Here is a 19132-nt window from a genome sequence, read left to right as displayed (position 1 = left end):
CCTCAGCCTGTGAGTGGACAGTGAAAGGAGAAACAGTACAGAAACAACATAAAAATAGGGTGTGCAGCGCTATATAAATAAAACACACTGTCTAAAGTATGACGAAATATGACAGAAATGGAAAAATCCCATAAACTGGATGTTAAACAGTCCAAGGTAATATAATATCAGTCCAAAAAGGTATATTCCAGTGATGGAGTATAAACGACTTCAATCCAAATGGGTATATTCCAGCATCCTATCATGAAGGTGTAGAAAAATTGCCCACTCACCGGAAGTGCAATTTAATGTGCACATAGAAATTCCATGAAGCTGGAGGTCCCATGAAGGTATAGCCTGATGATAAAGGTGCCCTCTGGTGGTGGATAGGGTGACGGCTGCCAGAGAAGTTGATCTGGACCAATTTCCCAAATTGTCCTGCCTGGGTGGACTCCTAGAATGCTGGGCTGAGATGTGGAGGCTCAGTGCCAGGTAGTAGAGATGAGAATGCTCATAGTGTAGTATTGTAAAAAGTATTTATTGAGTATATATCATTGAGATAAAACAGTAAACGTACAGGGTTGGAGTACCTATACAGGTATAGTGTAAATGAGCTCTTAAATACACTGACCAGTGAATATAGATGATGGCCACCGGACCTCCTGATCCGGTGGCTTAACGTCAAGGCGTGCAGAGGCTCCTCCTAGACGCGCTTCGTGTAATAACACGTCTCCTGTAGGGGTGATGCCCCTACAGGAGACGTGTTATTACACGAAGCGCGTCTAGGAGGAGCCTCTGCACGCCTTGACGTTAAGCCACCGGATCAGGAGGTCCGGTGGCCATCATCTATATTCACTGGTCAGTGTATTTAAGAGCTCATTTACACTATACCTGTATAGGTACTCCAACCCTGTACGTTTACTGTTTTATCTCAATGATATATACTCAATAAATACTTTTTACAATACTACACTATGAGCATTCTCATCTCTACTACCTGGCACTGAGCCTCCACATCTCAGCCCAGCATTCTAGGAGTCCACCCAGGCAGGACAATTTGGGAAATTGGTCCAGATCAACTTCTCTGGCAGCCGTCACCCTATCCACCATCAGAGGGCACCTTTATCATCAGGCTATACCTTCATGGGACCTCCGGCTTCATGGAATTTCTATGTGCACATTAAATTGCACTTCCGGTGAGTGGGCAATTTTTCTACACCTTCATGATAGGATGCTGGAATATACCCATTTGGATTGAAGTCGTTTATACTCCATCACTGGAATATACCTTTTTGGACTGATATTATATTACCTTGGACTGTTTAACATCCAGTTTATGGGATTTTTCCATTTCTGTCATATTTCGTCATACTTTAGACAGTGTGTTTTATTTATATAGCGCTGCACACCCTATTTTTATGTCATATTCTTAGAAAGGCTTTGTGGTTCCTTTTTGTGCATCAGCAGCTTTTTATTGGTGCGCTCGCTAAACTCACACATTTATAGTACAGAAACAAGCTTATCTCTGTCACCCTGCTCAACAGCCTGCTATTAGCATGCTACTTGTAGCATATAAACTGTTTTTGGTTCCGTTTACTGCTTCTTTTTTAACACGGAAAATAGTAAAATTGAGGTACAGCAAAATTAACATTTATGGGGTCTCCATCTGAACATAATCAGTTCTTCCGTGAGCTATTTTTATGTGTGATGTATGCTTATAGAAATATAAATGGAATACCATTTGAAAATAGTCCTGAAAATCAAAGCTTTTAAACATATACAGAATCATTAAACATGCATTAGAAGCTAGGCGCAATGCAATGTGTATGAATAATTTCTCTTTATGTTAGTGTGCTATATGACGCTTAAAGCATGTTGAGATTTTAACACTGATTTCCTTCTACTATAGGAAGGGCATGAACCCAATTTGAAAGCTCAGATACAAATATACTGTGCCGAGTGCTGCCTGATTATATTTTCTAATTTCTCCTAATGTTGAGGAATTTGGTGACTACATTCACGCTGTTCTAGGCACATCCAATTCCCAGATGTCTGAAAACAGAAAACCTACTGGTACGTCTCGTACTCACAGTATCTTGAGGCACCATATCTCATATCATCTGTTCATTTTATTAATGTATGTCTTTGCCATGAGCGGCAAAATATATTTAGTGTTCAAGTGATCCTAAATTAGTCAAAACAGGGTCTTCAACAGCCAGCTGCTGTCCTACGCATTTACCCCAGCTATAATTTTCATTAGATATTGGCCTGCCTGCTCTAAAACACAAATGGTCCTGAAGGAATTCAAAAATAAAATGGACAATATTTATAATTTCAAAGACGGTTCAATGTTTTCAACAAAGTAGCTCAAGAAATAGCACCAAAAAGAAAAAGAAGGTATCCTACCAGGTAAAAAACAGATGAGAAATATATGTAAAACCGTATTATACTATCTCTATGGAGAAGAAGCCATCCACAAACACCTAAGAGTCAAAACAGTACTATAAAAATGGATTTGTAGCTATAAACCACTCCATGCATGTGGTATAAAATAATTCAAAAAGAGGGTGAACAAAATGCTAAAAAAAGATGCACAAACAATTCCTCCTGGCACAACAACAAAGCTCCATTTCAGAACTTTTTACTGTGTGACCCTGTCACCAGAATAAATACTATCCACAGAATTCAATAGCGCCCTAGCAACACTTTTCTGTCAGTATGGCCACTTTAAAGATCCTCTGCCAATTTCAACAATCCCTGCCACCTGTTTTGATAGTAAAGTAAAAAAAAATAACCTCTAGTTTGTCTATGACAAAGCTGGAGGTAATTAAAACCAATTGAAGCTGGTGTACAGGGACAGGCAGAGTGCCTGTCCCTGTAGGCTGTGTAGCAGAGTGGATTGTTTGCCAAAGATACCTCTTTCCCTCCCAACCTGTCACTGGCTGCCTCCTAGCACTCTGGCAATGACTGGCAATTGGGAATAGAATAGAAAAATGCTGACTGTTGGCCATGGAACTACCCACTGCCTGCTGTCAATCACAGGAGTGAACATGATCAGGAACTTGTGTCACTCAATTCCCATCAGGCCCCACCTACCCAGCTTCAAAACACCCCACCTGCTGCACTGTATGTGTGACAGCTGCAGCGACAGGGGAGAGCTTAACTGCACTCCATATGGACATGGTAATATGGTAAGTCCTGGACAGCAGCTCTCCACCAAAGATTTAACATATGTAATTGAATATGTTGAGGCTGAGGTGCATGTCATTAACAATGCTGTGATTGGGAGTAGCTCCAATGAACAAAGCCTCAACATATGTAGGCAAAGTGTGCTCACATTCCAAATGGGAACAGTCTAAGCATTTGTAAATTTTAGGGGCCATTTAGGGGAAAGATTTAACTCCCCATGGAGTAAGGGGAAACTCACAGTGGGTAATGATAGTCTTGTTTTGCTCCAATCAGGGTAGAGGTAAGAGTTTGGAACAGCTTACAGCAGTGTTTCTCAACTCCAGTCCTCATGGACCCCCAACGGGTCATGTTTTCAGGATTTCCCTCAGATGAAACAGCTGTGGTAATTACTAAAGCAGTGAAACTGATCAAATCACCTGTGCAAAATAATGGAAATCCTGAAAACATGACCTGTTGGGGGTCCATGAGGACTGGAGTTGAGAAACACTGGCTTACAGGTAGCATCTGTTTGGGGTGAGGCAAAAGAGGAAAGAGAAATGTCAATCTTTCCTCTGCGCTAAGGAGATGCATCATCAGCATCATATAGAGCAGTGTTTCTCAACCTTTTTTAAGTCAAGGCACCCTTTAAAATGCTCCACAATCTTGAGGCACCCATTACAAAATGTAAAAAACTAAACTAACAGTTTTACAATATGCAGCAACATCTGCACATGTGGGACACCCAATGCTAGAGGTGACATATTCAGCTAGTGCAACCCCAGTGCTGCCGGAAAGGGGCAGGGGAGGGGCAAGCAAGGATGCTGTGCTGGTGCCCGATGTCCTTCTTATCAACTGATGACATCATTGGTTGTTATGTCGCTGGCGGCTAGAGGCAAGCAAGGATGCTGTGCTGGTTCCCGAAGCCTTCTTATCAACTGATGACATCATTGGTTGTTATGTCGCTGGCGGCTAGAAAGTTGTAATGGTGCACAATGAAAACCTGTGGCTTTGTGTAACGAACAGGCAGGCTTGTTTACAAATTTTAGGCATTTTGCCAAAGCACTCATGTATAACCCTGAAGGACCCCAGGGTGCCTGGGCACCCTGGTTGAAAAAGGCTGATGCAGAGACATATTGCTTCCTCTCTCTGCCGTGTTCTCCCAGCAGCCTGACATCTTATTCCCTACCTAAGGTCATAGTCATAAAAGGGCACACTTTAATGCCATCTCAGAACTGTGTGATAGAAATGCAGAGTTGGTCTTGTCATGATGGAGCTGTGTTTGAGAAACTGAAAGAGCAAAAGATCCGCTACAGGTGAGTGCCACATCTGCATAACCTCTCCACAGACACGCAGGTCAGATCCATGATCACAGATGCAATGAAAAAACAGAATGGTTGGCTGCACAAACAGCAATGTGGTGGATGAAATCCTTTTTTGGAATCCTTTATATGCAATATGATAAAAACATGACAGCTCCAAGACAGGACAGAGGAGCAGTAGACGCATTGCACACGAACACATGCTTAGTCATTGCAAATGACTATGCATGTGTTCCTGTGAAACGGGTCTACTGCTCCTCTGTCCTGTCTTGGAGCTGTCATGTTTTTATCATATTGCATGCATGTAAAGGATTCCAATAAAGGATTTCATCCGCCACATTGCTGTTTGTGCGGCCAACCATTCTGTTTTTTTCATTGCTGTTAAGAGAACCAGTGATGGACTGTCTCACGCCAAAATTGTGGATTCTCATCAGTGCTAGGACAAGCTTGTCCAGTGGCCAGGGCAAAGATGGTCAGTGGTGCCACTCAAAGGAAAAATGCTCCTGCTTGAGTTGTGTCACCAAAAGGAAAAATAATGCTGCTGTATCAGTGTCAGGAAAAAAATTTGCTGCTGTGTCAAAGGTGTCAGTTTGAAGAGTACTAATTTGGTGTCTGTATCAGTGGGATGAAGCATGGAGCTGGGAGGCTGGAGGATTTTTGGAGCTTTTTGGGGCTTTGAGGGTATTTGGGAGCCATACCCTGCTCCCCCCATCCTCTGTGTACTCACAAATAGAAACGACCAGTCGACACACATCCACCACCTCCTGCGCTTAAGGACTAAAACACTGAAACACTGACACATAGTGGCAGAATGCCTCCTATGAATTAGTAACACATATAAAACACATAACAGTGAGGCTGCCAATTGTCATTGGAATACTGAAAACAGATCATTCCTGCAAACTATTTAGGTCCTCTTTTGCAGACCTTTAAGCTCTGAGGAAGAAGGGATCCCCCTTTGATACGCGTCAGCTTGACCAAGAGTTTATCTCCCTTCCGGATGGAACTTGCACGTGTCTTCTAACCCTGTGTTGGTTTTGGATGTTATATGCCTTTTTTACTGCTACTCTTGTGAGTATAATTTATCAATAAATACAGTCAGGTCCATAAATATTGGGACATCGACACAATTCTAACATTTTTGGCTCTGTACACCACCACAATGGATTTGAAATGAAATGAACAAGATGTGCTTTAACTGCAGACTGTCAGCTTTAATTTGAGGGTATTTACATCCAAATCAGGTGAACGGTGTAGGAATTACAACAGTTTGCATATGTGCCTCCCACTTGTTAAGGGACCAAAAGTAATGGGACCTGATTGTATATGAACTGTATACTGAGGTAATGCGCAAGGTTGGTGAGCTCTTTTCTTTTGTTCTCTACTGTACTCACAAATAGTTCAGACTTCCTTCTCAGCATGACATGTCATATGTCATATAATGAGGGAAGACAGTTGGAAGGTCAGTTGATTCTCGCTCCCCAGCGCATGCCCATACTGAAAGTCTGTTCTCAACAGATGCCCCATCTCCCTGCTATCTTCCACCCAGGCTGCTACTGGAGAGAGGAGAGTGCAGACTTCTCCTTCCAACAGCTATCATGGCGCATTCTTTGCCCGACAGCTGGAGAACAGAGCATCAACAAGTTCACAGCATGTCCTCGAATAAAAACACTGTACCCAGGGCAGTTGACCTTCCTGCACCCCCTCATCCTGGTCCAGATGCTGATCCAGAGAAGGGGCTAGAAATGAAGTAGCAATAATTGTGTATCTGGTTTTGATCTTTGCTAAAGCAAGCAAAAGATTTGTTGGATGAAGTGGTATAGAGTGAACCATGAGCGTGTATACAGACATTATGGTTAAGAGAAATTCTAGTACATAGACACGCATCTAGTTATGCCCTATTGGCATGAATAGTAACCAGGATCCAACTACCACCACCCTATCACATAAACATGCCTCAGGGTGTGATTGGGAGCAACTCTCCTGCACACAGCCTCAGCAGGTGTACACAAACAGAAGCTCAGGTGGTGATAGGGGGCAGCTTTCCTGAACAAAGCCTTAGCTTATGATGGTAAATAGCACCCCTAGCACCCCTGCAGCCTCAACAATGTTAATTACATGTGATGTATGGGTTAGAGGGAGGAGCTGCAGACCACACACAAAAGTGTAACATTTCTAAGATCTCGTTTTTTATGACTGTTTTCCAGTTCTCAGTGTAATAAAAAGTCATTATTCAGGCATATGAAGAAACCCACAGAGCTCTAAGATATAAAATAGAAGCACTGCTCACAGATGTATTATAAGGGTTTAAAAAAAAGACTGATATGGACTAAAATTAAATTGCACTCACAGACTGACAAGATTGGAACTTTGTTGGCTAGGAAACTTTCCTCTGCATCAATCACAAAGATAAGAAAAGTTGATGGATCAACTGCTCGAAATCCTAAAGTGGTCCTCACGGATTTTTAGAAATTCTTCTCAAAGTTGTAAACCCATAAGTTTCTTCAAGGAGAAAGTGGACTCCTTTTTTAATGACCATCCAATCCCTACGCTTTCTCTAGAACACAGGAATCAATTAGAAAAAAAAACTATTTAGAACAAAGAGGTGACTATAGTTAGTAAACAGTTCAAAGCCTCTAAGGGCTCGTTCACACTTGGCTGTTTTACCAGCGCTTGCCAAACGCCCCTATAGCGTTTGGCAAGCGTTGGTCCGGCATTTGCGGAGCGTTTTTTAACACTCGGCAAACGTTCCACAAACGCCGCATGCACGGTTTAGTGGCAGTTGCTAGGCGTTTGCCGAACATTGAAAACGCCCCACAAACGCCTATACGCAGTTTGAATGGTGTTACCACTCCGCAAATGCCCCGCAACCGCGTCGAACCGCACCGCAAACGCCGGCCGGGCGTTTGCAGAGCGGCACCATATACTAGAATAGGAGGCTTCAACGCCTCCTGACTCGACCGGAGGCGTCCGTTTTGCCGTGGCACGACGCGACGCAAACGCTCCCGTTAGAACAGCACCATGTGCTGTAATGTGCAGAATTGGCAGAGGCGTTAGGGAAGCGGTAAAAACGCTTCCCAAATGCCTCTCTGCCACCTGCACACAATGCTAGTGTGAACGTAGCCTTAAGCTCCTGGGCCTGACAGGTGTATTGCCTTATACTGCAAAAAGTTTCTATAACTACTGCTTCCACATTTTATGGAATTCATTAGCACCGAGAGGTGGGTCTCCTAGGATACTGAGTTGATTCGATTCTACGTTACTATGATACAAAACAAAAAACCACAGAAAGATAACAGCAAAGTAGCTAATTATACACCATTATCTTTAATTAAAGCTGAACTGATCTGAAATATTTTTTATTTTCGAACACAATTGATTTTTCCAAGTGTGTCCCACAATTCAATACTTTGAAGCCTATTAAACATATTGATCAAAATATTACATTTCTTGATAAGTAGACATATTTTAAATTAAAATGAGAATTCATATAAAATATCTAAAAATAAGTCTTTCAGTAAAGTCTAAAGCTGGGTATAAATGCATTTTTTATGTCTTTGTGTTCAAACTGTTAGTTGAAAGAAAAAAACTCAGATTCCCACATCTGCACAAGCAATGTGGATGCAAGGATTTCCTCTGCAGCTTTATTGTAATCTGACAGTGGGGATTCGGGGATTTGCAAATTCGGGTATACCCGAGTCAAAATTTAGAGATCAGTGGTGCACCCATTGGCTGATCAAATTATGTTTTTTCAGCATGACTATTCAACAGAAGCCAGTCTAAAGACCTGCTTCTGTTAAAGAGGCAGGGGTACACACAGATATTGACGGTTCTTGCTGAACTGGCCATACGTCGGTATGTATGTACCCAGCTTATGTCTTTCAGAGAGGTCATCAAATGTAGAAAGTCTACTAACTACAAAATATCTCTCTGACTGGCTGTGAATTCAGCATCATGTGCCATAGAATCTGTAGTCATCAGAACACAGAAAATATGAAAGTAGAACTAAACCCTCCTATCCTTTATAGGCAAGGAGGCTGCCATATTGACCTCTGATTTGTTGGTGCCATGGTACTGCACGTGATCAGCTATGACACCAGCCGTTTGATGACTTGACAGTTCGGTTGAGGGCTAACAAACAAACTAGTAGCTGTAACAGTTATAATTCAAGGCATTACTTTAATTTAACTGTTTTGGGAAACAGTTGAATTGGTGGGTTTAGTTCTACTTGAAAGCCATTGATGAAGAGTGTCAGCAGCACACCTTGATATCAAATACACTCTATTAAAGAAAAATCCAAAATTTTGAGTAGCAACTGGAACAGTAATAGAACGTAGTTCTTACAATGGGTACACTGCTACAACTCTCAATTCTCCCTTTTTTTTGAGAGATCCCCAATATTCCTTTGCAATATGCAGACAAGAGGGAAATATTAAAAAAATGCCTTTTAGGATAGAGCAAAACATATGAAATAACATTTCAAAGACAAATGTAAAGCTTCAGCTGAACGTTCAGCATCTGCAGTTAAAGACTTGACAGGTTGACATTATAAGTTGATTTTAGAAGACATGTTTCTTGTGATTGATCCCTCTCTAGTGGTGAGTGGGTGAACATCCCTGGTTCGTGTAGAGTGCAGTAATGGAGAATAAAGAAACATAACTAGAACCTGTAGAAAACTGGAGATTATTGTATAGATTGGCCAAGATTTTATCGAATTTTCAAGTTGCTAGCTGTGTATCTCAACAGCAGGCACATATTTATATGCTGCAATGTCATACTATTAAATATATCTTTTTAAAACATTCATTTTACTTGAAATCAAGACAACGCGCTAAACTTATTATTATCCATCGCTCAAGTATCTTTATGTGTATTTAATTCTTGCAAAAATGTATTGCTAAATCCATCTTACTCATGATCTTGCTTGATACCAACAGTAATCAAAGTACTTTAGTACATCATTAATCACTGAATGTCTCATTTCAGCCTGAGATATGAGATTTGTCACTTTGTATTAAACTGCAACATTTTCTTTTATCTAGTTCTAGGTCAATATATTTTTTCAAACACCCTAACAATAAATACCAACTTTTAAACTTTCCCTTTCTTCCTTATATTACTTACTGGCTATGAAGTACTTTACAGAAGATATTGTAAAACAATTTTCATAATGGTGGTGAAATTACAAAGTAAGAAAACACAACTATGATCAATAGATAGACAGGGCCAGCAATTGGTGGGTAGAGTTGGCCCTGCTATACAGGACCTGGACTTCAGCAGTCCAGCAGGGGGAACAAGGGCAGAGAGACAACTTTTTATTTTCCATGAGGTGCAGGCAATTACCACAGGTCATGACTCCCAGCAGTTATAGTAAGGCTTCATGCACACAGCTGTACAGTGTACCGAGCCTGCATAATGCCTCCCCAGGGACCTACTGTCACCACATACAGACAATAATTTAGATTATTGGAAAAAAGGTGACTGTCAGCATGTAGTGGGAGAGGCATTGATATTTATTATTATTTTTATTATTTATTACAGGTATTACGTAGTTTGTTACATCTATATTGTAGATTCACATCAGTCCCTGACCTCAAGGAGCTTGTAATCTAAGGTTCCTAACTTACATTCATACATACATATACTAGGGTCAATTTAGACAGGAGCCAATTAACCTACTGGCATGTCTTTGGAGTGTGGAAGAAAACAGAAGTACTCAGTGGAAACCCATGCAGGCACAGGGAGAACATGCAAACTCCAGGCAGGTAGTGCCATGGTCAGGATTCAAATCAATGTCACTAGTGCTTCCAAACAGAAATACTAACCATTTTTCACATCGCAGATCGGATGGACAGATTGTTAGGTGGGGCTGGGGAAGACTCAGTTATCATGGTACATATTGGTACCATGACAAAATTAGAGGAAAGTTAGAGGAAGATAGAGTATCCTAAAAAGTTATTCCAGAGACTTAGAGGCTATATTAAAAAAAGTATTTTCAGAAATACTGCCTGTATTTTCAGCCACTTCGGAGAGGCAGCAGGAGCTTAGGGAATTTAAGTGGCTGAGGAACTGGTGCAGGAAAGAGGGGTTTGGGTTCATGGAGTACTTAACTGACTTTCTGGCCAGTTACTGGCTCTAAAGCAGGGACGGGTTGCACTTATAATGCAAGGATGCAGCTATGTTTAGAGAGAAGATGGCCAAAAAGTTGGTGGTGGGAGGAGGGATCAGAGGAAGCTATAGCCAGCAGTGAGCAAAGGTTATAGGGTACTACTAGCTAAACCCAAGGTACATAGGTTGGCAGAACCCAATTGCAGTCTCAGAAGAAACAAGATCTACCAATTACAAACACAGATCTGATTGCAGATGTGGAAATCAGGGACAACTTAGGAAACAGAGTAATCACATTCATTTATACAGTATTATAGGAAAAGAAGGCATGAGAATAGTGCAAGAACACATACTTTCATAACAGCCAACTTTTCTAAACTAAGATCGAATTAACACTGAACATTGAGGAAAAATGGGAGATCCTAAAGAGCATATTAAATAATGGAATTCCAATGGGCAACACATATAAAAGAAAGAGTCAAGGTTAAACCTTGGTGGCTAAACGTTAGCATAAAAAGGCATATGTAAAAAATATAAAGCCAAGGCGTCATTGTTGGGATTCCAACACTACAAGGAATGAAACCAGAAATGTAAGAGTGCAATCAGGGTAGCTAAAATAGACCACGAGAGACACAGAGGAGAGTAATGAAAATACTTTAACTCTATTAATATTAATTAAAACTGGTTACAAATGAGGAGCTGAAGGCAACTGTTCTAAATGCATTTTTATCCTCAGTTTTTAAAGAGGAAAAGGAGAGCTATAGTAAACAAGACTGCAATACTGGCATATTCAAGGGTTTGGATATCTTTTTATATCCTTTTCCATCTTTTTAAAGTTCTATTACCTTGTTATGCAGGTCTTTTGACGGTTCTTTTCTGCTCCCTGTGTTTCAGTATCTAGCCTGCTCAATGCATCAATGTGAGAGCTAACAAACTCATTGACTATTCTTACATAAACATCACTGTAATAGCAATTTCAAAAGCCACAGATGTTTGAAATTAACCTTTAAGTGCCACTGTGTGATTTGCCTTGTGTCTGTACTATGGCCAAACATTCCAGGGTATGTAAACTTTTGAGCCATTTGGGTGATTACTGTTATTATTATGAAAAGGAGCCAAACAACTATGTGATAATAAATGGCTTCATATGATCAGTATCCTTGAATAAAAGACAGTTTTTTTGGTATGATCAGCCAATTTTCAATATCAATGCCAAAATTTCAAACTTTCTGCCAGGGTATGAAAACTTTGAGCACAACTGTACATTACATACACCTGATCCATGTGCTATGTATATTACATACTTCTGATCCCTGCACTATATATACACATGACACCTGCACTATGTACATTATACATTATACAATTGACCTTAGCACTCTGTTTTACCTACTCCTGACCACTGCATTCTGTATATTACATGCTCTGACCCCTGTAATTTGTATATTACTTACTCTTCACAACTGTACTCTACATGTTATATACTCCTGGCACTTGCACTCTGTATATAGGATCAGTTTTCGCCCCCCATTAGAACAATTCTCCCACAATTCACTGTAGATAAATAAATAGATAGATAGATAGATAGATAGATAGATAGATACTTTAGATAGAGTTCCCAGTGATCAGAGAAGAAAAAAAATCTGGTACTGTATATGCTTCAGTAACCTACATAGGGTTGCAACAAAAGCAACTTGGATTTCTTTTTATCAGTACTGGGATTGTCTTTGAGACAGAGACAGGAGGTATGAGAACATCTAGTGGTTTTGCAATGAGGACCATCACACATTGTCACACATTGTTACAGCCTGGGTCACTTGGTCAGTGTTCTTTCCATACATCCAAAAACAAATATTACTGGCAATTTACAGTGGGGATCGAAAGTTTGGGCACCCCAGCTAAAAATTTGTATTAATGTGCAAAAAGAAGCCAAGGAAAGATGGAAAAAATCTCCAAAAGGCATCAAATTACAGATTAGACATTCTTATAATATGTCAACAAAAGTTAGATTTTATTTCCATCATTTACACTTTCAAAATAACAGAAAACAAAAAAATGATGTCTGCAAAATTTGGGCACCCTGCAGAATTTATAGCATGCACTGCCCCCTTTGCCAAGCTGAGACCTGCCAGTGTCATGGATTGTTCTCAATCATCGTCTGGGAAGACCAGGTGATGTCAATCTCAAAGGTTTTAAATGCCCAGACTCATCTGACCTTGCCCCAACAATCAGCACCATGGGTTCTTCTAAGCAGTTGTCTAGAAAACTGAAACTGAAAATAGTTGACGCTCACAAAGCTGGAGAAGGCTATAAGAAGATAGCAAAGCGTTTTCAGATGTCAATATCCTCTGTCCGGAATGTAATTAAGAAATGGCAGTCATCAGGAACAGTGGAAGTTAAAGCAAGATCTGGAAGACCAAGAAAAAAATCAGACAGAACAGCTCGCAGGATTGTGAGAAAAACAATTCAAAACCCACGTTTGACTGCACGATCCCTCCAGAAAGATCTGGCAGACACTGGAGTTGTGGTACACTATTCCACTATAAAGAGATACTTGTACAAATATGGTCTTCATGGAAGAGTCATCAGAAGAAAACCTCTTCTACGTCCTCACCACAAAAATCACCATTTGAACTTTGCAAATGAACATATAGACAAGCCTGATGCATTTTGGAAACAAGTTCTGTGGACCGATGAGGTTAAAATTGAACTTTTTGGCCGGAATGAGCAAAGGTACGTTTGGAGAAGAAGGGGCACAGAATTTAATGAAAAGAACCTCTGTCCAACTGTTAAGCATGGGGTTGGATCAATCATGCTTTGGGGTTGTGTTGCAGCCAGTGGCACAGGGAACATCTCACGAGTAGAAGGAAAAATGGATACAATAACATTTCAGCAAATTTTGGATGGTAACTTGATGCCATCTGTGAAAAAGCTGAAGTTAAAGAGAGGATGGCTTCTACAAATGGCTAATGATCCTAAACACACCTCGAACTCCACGGGGGATTACATCAAGAGGCGTAAACTGAAGGTTTTGCCATGGCCTTCACAATCTCCTGACCTCAACATAATTGAAAATCTATGGATAGACCTTAAAAGAGCAGTGCGTGACAGACAGCCCAGAAATCTCAAAGAACTGGAAGACTTTTGTAAGGAAGAATGGGCAAAGATACCTCAAACAAGAATTGAAAGACTCTTGGCTGGCTACAAAAAGCGTTTACAAGCTGTGAAACTTGCCAAAGGGGGCAGTACAAGATATTAACTCTGCAGGGTGCCCAAACTTTTGCAGACACCATTTTTTTGTTTTCTGTTATTTTGAAAGTATAAATGATGGAAATAAAATCTAACTTTTGTTGACATATTATAAGAATGTCTAATCTGTAATTTGATGCCTTTTGGAGATTTTTCCATCTTTCCTTGGCTTCTTTATGCACATTAATACAAATTTTTAGCTGGGGTGCCCAAACTTTCGATCCCCACTGTAAGTAAACCCATCAAAGACCTGGGAATTCAAAGTGTGCATGCATCAATAAAGAAAAACAATGCAGAGTTTACCCTCAATGAAAACTGCATGCCAAATTGGTCAATAGAGGATATAGGCAGTGAAATTTGAGACTAGTCCTGAACCTTGGACTTGAAAGTTCAGCTTGGACCTGTCTCCTAAGTTGAACTTCAAGCAAACAGCTAAATACACAGGTGAAATACATATAAAGAAGCTATTTTACCCTAAATTAAATGCTCCTTGAGGGCACTGATACAAATGTACAATATATGTAAAGCATTGTGTAAATTGTTGCCACTGTATGTATAAATACCTGTAATAATAATAATTGTTCTTGTGTGGGTTTCCTTTGGGTGCTCCAGTTTCCTCCCACACTACAAAGACATTCTGGTAGGTTAACTGGTTCCTGTTAAATTTGCCCTAGTTTATCCATATTTGCATGTGAGGCATAGATTTTAGATTGCACAGTTAGAAAAAATAAATTTGACTGCATCCAGGAACGAGGTATTGCAGCTATCTGTACACAAACATGGGTAATCGCAGTGCACAATTTCACCTGTGGATAGCAGTAGCAAGTAATGAAAGAAAAACAACAGGAAAAAATCTGACTCACAAAGGATACCTGGGGATGACCTAGGAAGTTGCAGGAAGAGTACAAAGAGAGGGAGGAGTGTGATACCTCTCATATAAGACAATGATATCTCTCATGAGGCCATTTTAATCTTGGTGCATGAAAGCCTTGAGATATGGGACCCTGAATGTCTAGGATACTTGGACAGAGTCATGAAGAGACTGACATTGGAGGAAGTGTACCAATTTCTGACTCCAAACTGGGGAAATACTGTATGTCTGCAAGTGAACAGGAGAACAGAGGTGAGTGAATAGCTCTTGGGTGGGGTGCGGGGGTACACATACATGGAAGCAGTTGCCCACAGCAACCATATCTGAAAAATAGCAAATGCATTTTCCTAAGGTAATTGTTTGCTATTAGACATGTGCACGTTGGATATTTTTGCTTTGTTTTGGATGCAGTCGGTCACTAAAGAATTTCATTTTATCACATTTCATTTAGTTTTTGAGATTCCTTTTGTTATATTTGGCATTCGTTTCATATATTCATTGGTCCTCGTGGATTAGAAAAGTTTTGCAGTTTTTTCAAAACATTCCTATATATTTCGGGTGGATTGAATATTCATATATCAGAATTATTCAGAAGGATTCAATATTTTCAGATGCAACGATATAAATTATGCAAAGTTTGGCTGCACCAAATTTTTCAAACCCAATTACTGCATTAGACTGTGGAACTGAACTGACTGACTGACAATCACAAATTCAATGTCAATCACAAATTTACTCAAATCTGAGTTATCAAACAAATTCAAAAATGTAATTCATTTCGCCATGGGCCCAAACTACGCTCAACTCGTGACATCATCCAAATAAAACAAATGCATTATTTAATTTCATTATAACTTTTTTCAAATTTGCTTACATTTGTTACTATGTCCATTCAGAGATTTGTATACATGCAAATCTCCAAAAATCTAATTTTTGGATGAAAATAAATTCATCACTAAATGAAACACAGATGTCTATTTGTTATGGTCAAGTTAATAATCCATTCATCAAGCTTCTCATATCTATATTTGCCAATGGAATATATTTCAGGAAAGGAGATTTCTACAAGATGGAGGTCCCTGCGTGACCTCTACAAGAAGGAACTCCATAAAGAGAGGTCTGCAGAGAGCAGTGGAGAACCTGCAACATGGTGCAGACCTAACTCCATGCAGAGGCCTTGTTATTTTTTGAGGGACACCACAGAGATGTGACCGTAAGCTTTTGTTCTGTTTTTACAGCCAAGAAAATGCAGATATTTTAACTACCTTATTATTTGCCCTGTCTCTGGATAATACAATATTGCCCACTGCTATCCTCACTAACATTCACTAGTCCAGCATGGCATTCCTATAATCACTTCATATCCTGAAGCCTTCTGACCTATTTTTTGAATGTTTAATCAGCTCTTGCTAAGGGGCAATCCTATACTTTACGCTAGAGCAGGCTTCTAATTTAAATAAAAGGGAAATACTGAAACAACTATATGCTTTGTACATAAATTATCCAAGAATCCTGATCCTCAAAATTGTATTTATCAATTATGTTTATCTAGAAACATCTCAAGCATTCCTGCAAGACCAAGGTGTGCAAGTGTGTCATCAGACAAAGGAGTCGAAGGTGAAACAAACCATGCAAAAAATGCAGAGAAAGTTGTTCCTGAGGAAAAGCAACCATCTACTCAAGCACATGTGGTATGTTTATTTCAAAATGTCCCAATTGTCATATCACAATCCGCCTTTTGCAAAGCACCCTTTTTAATTGAAGATACCTTCAAAAATGGCAGCTAGTGTGTGGGTGCAATGACATATTCGTAGAAGAGCAGAATCTATATTCTCTTTCTGTTTACAAGCAAATATGGATAAGAGAATCCCGCCAAGTTTCACCACCCACCGGACATGCTGTTCCTAGCTAGAGCCCCCTTTTTAAAGAGTATTTTGATCGTCTCCCTGAAGAACTAAAAAACATTTCAAAAGCTGCTGATGAATTCCTCAATATCTCAGACCTTGATGTGATGTTTTGCAGCATGTTGCTGTCTGTAATCAGGGAGGTCCCTCCTGATAAGCATACAGAAGTCAAAGGAGATATACAGTACATTCATATATTATGTACAACGTTTCCATTTGCAAAGAACAATGTCCATTTCCTAGGTTTCAGCTCTGTGGATTGGGTTTTTTTTACACCTAATGGCACTTTTACTAAATCACTGCCCAGCCATCATTACCATGACACTACCCCTGCCATGAGACAGCCTTTCTGAGGACCCCCACTGATATACACACCTTATCAGGGTTATTAAAAAATGTATGTGCAGTCAAACACACATCATCCAGCCTCATCGTTATCTTCCCAATCTGATTCACCCATAGATGTTTGCAGGGAACCAAGCCATTTTTCCCTATATTCCTCTTTTCCTGTTTATGAAAATTTGCACATTTTAAGTTTACTGCTCCAAATGTGATTTAAATACCTATTTTATTTTGTTATTGGGGTTTACTCAGGCAAATAACTTTGCTGTAATAAGGTAAATCCTACTTCTTGCTGACTGTTCTTTATGCTCTCCCCACTAGACAGGCATTCATCATGGGACAGGTTATCTGCTTCAATTTTACAATTTCAACCTCCCCTTTGTGTACTCTGCTCCAGTCACAAGCCACCTGGTCAGCACTCAGCCTGCAAAACATAAATGGGTCAGAGTAGGATGAATGACAGTATACTATTCGCAAAACATGTTGAATTCAGCCAAACCAATTCCTGTAAATTTGTGAATGGCGTAGAGCAGGGGTCTCCAAACTTTCTAAACAAAGGGCCAGTGTACTGCCCTAAAGACTTTAGGGGGGCTGGACTGTGGCCATTGGGAGTAGAAAAGGTCCCGACATCAGTGGGAATAAACCATGCCCCTTCTTTGCTGTCAATGGGAGGAATGGTACCCCATTGTTGGTGTCATTGTGAGAAACTCGCTCATTGTTGGTGTCATTAGGAGGAATTGTGCCCCATCATCAGTATCATTGTGAGAAACTGTGGCCCATTGTTGGTATCATTGGGAAGAATTGTGCCCCTTCACTGGTGTCAGTGGAGGGAATTATGCCCCATTGTTAGTATCAGTGGATGAAATATTGCCCCAAGGGCGGGATAAGAGCAAGCAAAGGCACAGGCAATTTAATGAAACATCATCAATAGAGCCATAATAGCACTCAGCAGGATGTTGGACACCCCTTGAAATGTGATTGTGAAGTTTAGACCCAAGGGGGTTTTAAAAAATGTTTTTCTCTACCAATACATGTGGCCACTGTAAGCACAGTATGAAGCATCCACTACATGCAGTAGACAGATCTGTGTCTCTAGGCACTTCCCATCCACTGCCTGGATAAAGTAAAGTTGTAATGGTCTCTGATAATTTTATCATTGATTCCAAGGTGGGCAGCTGATGTCACAATCTGCAATTCAGAAAAAGCCTTGCGAGCATACTGTACATGTTTTCAAGTGTATAGTGATTATCTACAAATTATTCTGTAAGAAAATAGGTTGTTCCTGTAGTTGACAAAACACAAAGCTGTTTACTGCACTCACAGTGCCCATCTGTATTAATAAAAGTTAAAAAAAATCTATGGCTACATCACATGACAGTGGAATACTTGAACTGTTTGTGATTTCTGCAACTGATTATTGTGACTCATGTTTTCACCTGCAATACTGAGTCAAATGTGTTGTACTTGAAACCAAAAAGATTTTTCAACATTCCAAATAATTGTTTTTCACATGCAAACATGTATGTTCAAGATTTTATTATTTCCAAGACCTAAGGTCTTTCTTTGTTTAGAAAGGTTGTTACTGGTTTACAAAAAGTTTTACAAAAAGCAAACATAAAAATAAAACCAAAAAAATTGGACAAAGGCCTAAACCTTTTTATGTCTTTTTGACATACCATTTTTTGATAACATTTTATCAAAAATGTTAAAACTAAAAATTGATTGCTATCAATGTTAGCAATGTAGCAACATTTTTTGAAATGTTAAAACAGTGGAAAGATCAATTTTACAACATCCTACAAAGATAAAGGTTTTATAAAATTATTTTGCAAGGGAAAGAGTCCTTCAGTAGTAAGAAAGTAGTCCGCAAAAGGTTTACGTATTTGGAAGGCATGATTACTGGGATGAGTGCCAGTCTGATGACCTATGGGTTCATTTGCCATCTGTTCTAGAGATTCAGTGGATTCATTCTCCTTAACCTTCGTAGCGGTAATCTCCAGTGTGGCTTTGGGTTAATTTACAGTACCAAAAGCGGTAACCCCGAGCCACACTGGGGATTACACTGTAGTCCTTGTCCTGTGATCTCCCGATCCTTACCTTGTCCTGCGATCCCCCGATGTCCTCCCACTATGTCCTCCGGCCAATGCCGGCATCCGTCTTCCGGGTTCCCTTCCCTGCAAGCATCAGGATGC

The 19132-nt window shown here is 40.0% G+C and overlaps 1 pseudogene; it reads left to right on the top strand.

Moving 5' to 3' along the window:
• Window positions 1-4392: 4392 nt before the first annotated feature.
• LOC149466442 (uncharacterized) lies at window positions 4393-17152 on the top strand (annotated as a pseudogene).
• The last annotated feature ends 1980 nt before the right edge of the window (window positions 17153-19132 follow it).

This window comes from Staurois parvus, unplaced genomic scaffold (genome assembly GCF_062004578.1).
Source record: "Staurois parvus isolate SC_StPar_1 unplaced genomic scaffold, SC_StPar_1.0 ptg000129l, whole genome shotgun sequence".
Taxonomy (NCBI): Eukaryota; Metazoa; Chordata; class Amphibia; order Anura; family Ranidae; genus Staurois; species Staurois parvus.
The sequence above is the reverse complement of the archived record's forward strand: the minus strand, read 5'-3'. Positions and strand labels throughout refer to the sequence as shown.